General features: G+C 39.8%; 1 protein-coding gene across 2 annotated transcripts in view; it reads right to left on the reverse strand.

The window, feature by feature from the left end:
* The window catches only part of Fryl (FRY like transcription coactivator), a 307,006-nt gene extending 299,733 nt beyond the window's left edge, over positions 1–7,273 (reverse strand). Inside the window, exons 1-2 of one of the 2 annotated variants that reach the window (XM_087187581.1) lie at positions 7,115–7,273; positions 2,512–2,669 (exon numbers count right to left, since the gene is read on the reverse strand). The gene's annotated coding sequence lies outside the window, so the exon portion shown is untranslated. The remainder of the gene's footprint in view (positions 1–2,511; positions 2,670–7,114) is intronic. The other variant, XM_087187580.1, reaches the window with a different exon arrangement.
* Between the last annotated feature and the right edge of the window lie 21 nt (positions 7,274–7,294).

Below are 7,294 nucleotides of genomic sequence, written 5' to 3' on the forward strand. Positions count from 1 at the left end.
AAACAGACCTGAGGACCAGTGGAACAGATTAGAAGATGCAGAAACAACTCCAGACTCAGTCATCTCATCTTTGACAAAGACACCAAACATCCTCACTGGAAGAAAGATACCCTTTAATAAATGGTGCTGGAGAAATTGGGTTTCAATTTGCCAAAGACTAAAACTAGACCTATTATCTCTCACCATGGACTAAACTAAAATCGAAATGGATTAAAGAACTAAATGTTAAAAAAGAAATGCTGAACCAGCTGGAACAGAGGTTAGGTAGAACTTTTGAAGACATTGGTGTAGGAAAAGATTTTATGAACAAAACCTCAGTTGCCCATGAACTAGCACAAACAATCAACAAGGGGGATCTCTTCTTACTAAAAAGCTTCTGCACAACAAGAGAAACCACCAGCAGTGTGAAGAGACAACCCACAATGTGGGAAAAAATTTTCACCAGCTATCCCTCAAACAAAGGTCTACTATCTCAAATCTATAAAGAACTTAAAAAAACCAGACCTCCAAAATTTGAAGACCCAATCCAAAAATGACCATCTGAAATGAACAGACATTTCTCAGACAAAGAAGTAGAAATGGCAAATAAACATATGAAAAAATGTTCAACATCACTGGTCATTTGAGAGATGCAAATGAAAACAATGCTGAGATTCCACCTCACTCCAGAAAGAATGGCTGCTATCATGAAATCAACCAATAACAAATGCTGGCGGGGCTGTGAGGAAAGAAGAACCCTGCTCCACTGCTAGTGGGAGTGTAGACTGGTGCAACCACTGTGGAAATCAGTATGGCAATACCTCAAAGAACTAGGACTGGAAGTCCCATTTGACCCCACTATTCCACTGCTGGGGATCTTCCCCAAAGAATTCAAAGAATCATACCACAGTGATATATGTGCAGCCATGTTCATAGAAGCACAGTTTGTAATAGCGAAAACTTGGAAATAGCCCAAATGCCCATCAACTGGAGACTGGATAAAGAAAATGTGTTTTTTTCATAAAATGGAGTACTACTCAGCCATAAAAAATGAGAAATTAGAGACATTTATAGCTAAATGGATGCACATTGAGACAATACTCTTAAGTGAAATAAACAGGACACATGTGTAAATACCAAATAGTTTCTCTAGTATGAGAAACTGAAAGTGTAAATAAGGACTAAAAGGTATAATAGATAATGTGAAATCGGAAGAAAAGGAGCAAGGGGAAGGGAAAGTGGGAGGGGTAGGGGAAAGGAAAGAAGGGAATGGAAGTAATATGAGCAAATGAAAAAATGGAAACAAAGTCTTTGTAAGTAGGGAGGGATGGAGGGGTTGAAGGGAGAGCAGGGGAAGGGGGAAAAAATAAGAACCAAGAAAGATTATGTAAAGGTGCAAATTTCCAATGATGAATGTCATTATATTCTATACCTAAAATGTACCAATAGAATAAAATTTAAAAAAGAACTCACATTACCGCATGCAAACTAATGCTGGACCCTGTGGCAGGTGCTTACTTAAAACTTCATATGATTTGCAAACTGAGATATTAATTGACTTTTTCTGCTTTAGTTCATACATAGGCCCCTAATTTTATTCATGTACTCTTCATCTCTTCTGCTAGGGAAAAAGGAAGGTCATACACTTTTTTTTGGTACCGGAGATCGAACTCGGGTCTTTGTGCTTTTGAGGCAGGCGCTGGAACCACTGAGCTAAATCCCCGGCGGGAAAAAGGAAGCTAAGCACAAAATGTGCCTCATGAAAATATGTACAAGTGTAAGTTCAAGTGTATTCTAGGATTCCAGGATTTGTGAAGTCCCCTTACATTATTGACAGAAGAAACCCACGCAGTAGTGGATGCAAGATTTCTTGGTAGAAAAGACTCAGAGATGGCAATGTGTTTGCAAGGAATAGCTGGGGACAATTGTCTACAAACATTATTTGCATGCAATCATGCTTATTTGGGATGACCTGTAAAGCCTATCAGGAAATTCAGATCCTGTTTTTTGGGAGTCCTTTAAGAAGTGTTGTGTTTGGACAATAATTTGAAAACTATAATGGGCTGAACATGTGAATACATTTAGACTTCACTCATGAGACTCATGAACTGAACGGAGTTCTGACAATGTGGGCTGCAATCTCCCCATTGTTTATCTCTTTCCATTCTCAAGCAGAGCTGTTTCAGTGCTTATAAAATGTTCAAATTCCTAGTCCAAGGTTGGGAGGAAATGCAACTCAGGAACCTCCAGCAATCCAACTTTGTTCCCTTTCTCTTCTGTCACCTCTGCTTCATGATGCCAAAACCTTTTGTGGCCATGGTATAAATCCACTGAATATTAGATATTTACATCCCACCATCCCTAAACATCATATATTCTTCCAGTTCTCCCACATAGCTATTTCCACACACATGCATTTAATAATATCATGGTGAGGGCCAGGGATTTAGCTCAGTGGCACCGCACCTGCCTCATAAGCACAAGGTCCTGAGTTTGATACCCGGTACCAAAAAAAAAATCATGGTGACTTACCTTAATCTTCATCTGATTGTCATCACTTCTTCCCTAACCAGCTTCCATTTCATTGCCCATAAATTCAACCATTCTTTTGCCAACATCTTCAACTGCCTTGTCTTTCACAGGTGTATGGAGTGGTCTGAATTCTGTACCTCTCATTATTATCTTCCTCCCTGTTAGAAAGAATGAGTCAGTTCTTCTCAATTATGCTGATATTTCCCTTCTTTCTGCTTGAAAATTCTATACCAGTATGTCAATTTACAATTAATTTTCATTTTTATTTTTTGGTACCGGGGATCGAACTCGGGTCCTTGTGCTTGCGAGGCAAGCAGCGGGACCACTGAGCTAAATCCCAGGCCCAATTTACAATTAAAATACAAAATACAAGGGAAGATAGTAAAAGACAATAAATGCTCACTTTTATTGAATAAATGTTGAATTATAGAAAACTTCCTAATAGTATCTTAAAATTTGAGCATGTTTTTCAAAATCTAACTTTATATTAGGCTTAAATTTGAAATGGCTAGGCTGGGCATGGTGGTACATGGTACATGCCTATAAACCCAGCACTGGAGTCTGAGGCAGGAGGATCACCATGAGTTCAAGGCCAGCTTGAACTACATAGATCCTGTCTCAAAAAAAAATTAAAATTATACAAATCTTGTGACCAAGACTTTAATAATGACTCTTTGAAGTCTTAATAGTTTCCATGAAGAGAAATTTTAAATAACCACTTAATATCTATAATTTACAAACTTTTTTTTTTTTGGTACTGGGGATCAAACTCGGGACCTTTTGCTTGTGAAGCAGGCAGTGGAACCAGTGAGCTAAATCCCCAGCCCTGTTTTTTCTTTTTCTCATGGACAAATATAACAGATATATCATGACAATCCAGGAGAATTTTGAATCTAAATGAACTTTTTTTAATTTCAAAAATGTCAAAATAAAGATGGAGCTCTAATTTGCATGGCTAGACCACCCCCCCTACAACTGACCTTGACAGCACAGGAAGTACACATCATTTACAAAGATCCAGACCTATGCCAATTAATGTAAAGACTGAGGTTCGGAGGTGCTCCCTTGGGCTACTCCCCACAGCACCCCTATCCCAAAATGCTTGCACTTCCCCCATACCAGCTGCACTCTGGGATCCCTGCTACATGTCCAGGGCATCTGGAACATGAATATCTTCACCTGCCTCACAGGCACTTTGCCTACAAAAGGCAACAAGGTGTTTTGGGCCAAGTTTTCTGAGATTCAGGATGAAGAAGAAAGAGCTGAATGTTGCCCATCATTCTCATCACCTGTAGGGTACCAGGGCAAGCCATTAGACTGTTTCCTTTTAGCTACCCTCAGAAGACCCCAAAGAAGACTATTCAAGGTGCAGGCCCATGGACTCTGCCCACAACCCATCTAGGGGCCAGAGAGTTATCAACAGCATGTGGCAGACCCTGTAACACATTCTTGGGGACTCCAGTTGAGAGATACGCATTGTGCTATTATCCCCTCTGGCCGTTATTTTCAACTTTTCTCCTGTTTTGTCTTCTACATTTGCCAATTAAAATCAAGTCTATACAACTTAAAACAAAAATTCATCTTTACCCATTCCTCATTTCTCCCTCCAGCTACCATTTATGTCTGTTTTCTCCAAGCCGCTAAACTTCTGGAAGTAGTCTACACTTTTCACATTATCCCCATTCTTTTCTCAACTGATTGTAATCTAGATTTTCATGGAACTACACTGGCAAAAGTTATAGATAACTAAACATTAAATAAAGCAATCAGAAGGTTATCAGTCCTTATTAGCATTTGATACATTCTTCTAGCCTTCTATGACATTACATTTCAAGGAATAAATATATATTGGGCACTGGCTAGCCTATGGTGAACACATAAGGCACAATCTCTGTCCTAATTGAATACAAATGGAAATATGTTGAAAAATTGATTATCAAAGTGCAAGAGTTCCTCTGAAAAGACTTCCATGATACTGAAATCAAGAAGAAATTTATCACTTTGGTTTAATATATATAAATTATTGAGTAAACTATGCCTTTAATTTAAAAAATAATGTCTTAGTGCATGCCTGTAATCCCAGCACTTGGGAAGCTGAGGCAGGAGGATTGCTAGGAGTTCAAGGCCAGCCTGGACTACATAGTGAGTTCAAGGCCAGCTTGAACTACATAGTGAGACCCTGTCTCAAACAAACACACATTTGATTAGTGCAAACATCTCATGGTGATTTCATTGGCTCTTAATGCTCTTAATTTGGTTTTTTGGGTTTTTTTTTGGCACCAGGGATTGAACTCGGGTCCTTTCACTTTCAAGGCAGGCAGCAGAACCACTGAGCTAAATCCCCAGCTCTAATGCTCTTAATTTGGAAGCATTGATTTAATTTAATCCAGGAAGACAGATTTCTGGTGATTTCACAATTCAAGAGCATCAAGGATCTGAACTGACTAATAAATCTCTCAATCTTTTGACTTAAGATGTGTTATGTACATGTACTAACTCCAGACAAGGAATGTAAACATTATGTACTGCGAAGGTACACACACACAGAAACACACACACACAAGGGAAGGGGATCAAGAGAGTGTGGGAGGGAAGGAAGGGAAAGGGGATTTTTTTTTTTTTGGTACTGGGAGTTGAACTCATGACCTTATGATTCCCAGGCAGGCACAGCACCACCCAGCTACATCCCTGGCCCTGAAAAGGGGATTTTAAAAAGGAATTAGGATGTATTACGTACATATACCAACTCCACACAAGGAATGTATTACAAACATGTACTAATAAAAAAATCCTGAAGCCTTTATCAAATGTTGAATCAATTTCCAGGAAGACTCTGGATCTTACTGAATTTATGTTTGAATTCTTTGTTTCACTGTCCAAATTATCAAAGGACTCAAAAACTTTTGAATGGCCGGGGATTTAACTCAGTTGTTCCACCACCTGCCTCACAAATGGAAGGACCTGAGTTCGATCCCTGGTACCAAACCAAACCAAACCAAACCCAACAAAACAAAAACTTTTGAATGTCAGCACAAACACAAAATGACAATTTACTATGAAGAGTAATTTCATTTTGAAGCAGAAAAAAATAACAGGATGCTTTGAATAATTTATTTATTTACAGTACAGGAGACTGAATCCAGGGCCTTTGCACTGAGCTACATCTCCAGTCCTTTAAAATGCAAAACAACAACAAAAACTTTCAAAAGACATACTCTGGCTAGCCCAGTGTGGTAATGCATGCCTGTAATCCCAGCACTCGGGAAGCCAAAGCAGGAGGATCACCACAAGCTTTAGTTCAGGGCCAGCTTGAATACAAAGTAAGAACTGTCTTAAACAAACAAAAAGGAATCTTGCTAAATTCCCCAGGCTGGGCTGAAACTTGTGAGTCTTCCTGCCTCAGCCTCCCAGAGAGCTGGGATTAAAGGTGTATACCAACACTGGCTGCCTTGAATGTTTTAGAATTTTACTTTTTCTCACAGAAAGAGCTCCATAAGGTGTTAACAGGCCAATTTATTAATTGTTGAGAAATTGGTGGGCAATAGAAAATATACTCATCAATACACAATGTGTTATGCACCTGGCTTAGCAAATACAAAGAATATGATAAAACTGGATTCTGGACTCTCCCGATCTAGTCAGAAAGGAAAGAAAAAGCAGGTTTTGTATTAGTATAAAACTCATCTAGATTGTCTTTTAATCCTTCCTTCCTTCTCCCTTTCTCTTTTCCAAAGTTACCTAACCCAGCCTCCAATTTGTGATCCTCCTGCCTCTGCCTCCCAAGTGCTGGAATTTCAGGTGCACACCACTACGCCCCATAGGCTGTGCTTATTGGTGTGAGGCTCAAAGGTTCAAGGCCAAGACATCTGTGCATGCAAGAGCTAAAAAAAGCTCTTAAGGAAAAAAACACAAGGTTGAATTTATCTTTTAGATGGTTTCTTAAATATGTTTGCAGCAGAATATGTCTGGAATAGCTCAAAAGGCAGTTAAAAATATGAAATGTGGACAGTGGCAAAGGTGCTCAGAGAGAGATGAGAAATCCGACAGGTATTTAGGAGTTGATGAACCAGCTTAGGACTGGACTGTTCACTGTTGTATTACCAGTAAATCACAGTACCTGGTTCAGAGCAGGCATTCAACATTGTGGAATGAATGAAAGAAAATGAACGAATGAGCACACCATGATGGCAGGCACCTCTGATCGGCAAATTTAAACCCATCTCGGGCAATTTAGCCGGACCTTGTCTCAAAATATTTTTAAAAGGGTTGGAGATGTAAATCAGAGCTCTGGTTCAACCCCTAGTAACTCCCCCAACACACACACACACAGAATGGTGGTTGACTAAGTGTAGCAGTATGTCAGGAGCCCTACAAATAAATGCTCCCCTTAATAGAAACCAAGTGCTTAAATCCCTTTTCAGATTGTTTTAATCCTACCAACCCTTTGAGGTAGGCACTATTTCTATTATTCAGATGGGTAAACTCGGAAGCTCACAGAGACAATGCATCCTGCCTGAGAGTCTACAAGTCAGAAACTAGACTCGACCGACAGCCAAGGACTCCTGCTTAAAAATTACACTGCTTAGCCTAGACAGAGGCTTACCGAGTGTAATGATTACGTAAAGGCTACAAGCAGGAAAATCCAACCAAAGTCGGCAAGAGGATAAACGGGCCTTCTGGAACGTTCGTGCCACTCTGTCACAAGGCGACCAGCGACGTGCGTCACAAGAACTCAAAGCTTCCACAGAGGTCCCAAAAGGGGGCGGAGCTTGGCTCCCGGAGC

The sequence above is a fragment of the Heterocephalus glaber genome, unplaced genomic scaffold (genome assembly GCF_053883595.1).
Source record: "Heterocephalus glaber isolate CG9 unplaced genomic scaffold, H.glaber_assembly_v1.0 deba00001509, whole genome shotgun sequence".
Taxonomy (NCBI): Eukaryota; Metazoa; Chordata; class Mammalia; order Rodentia; family Bathyergidae; genus Heterocephalus; species Heterocephalus glaber.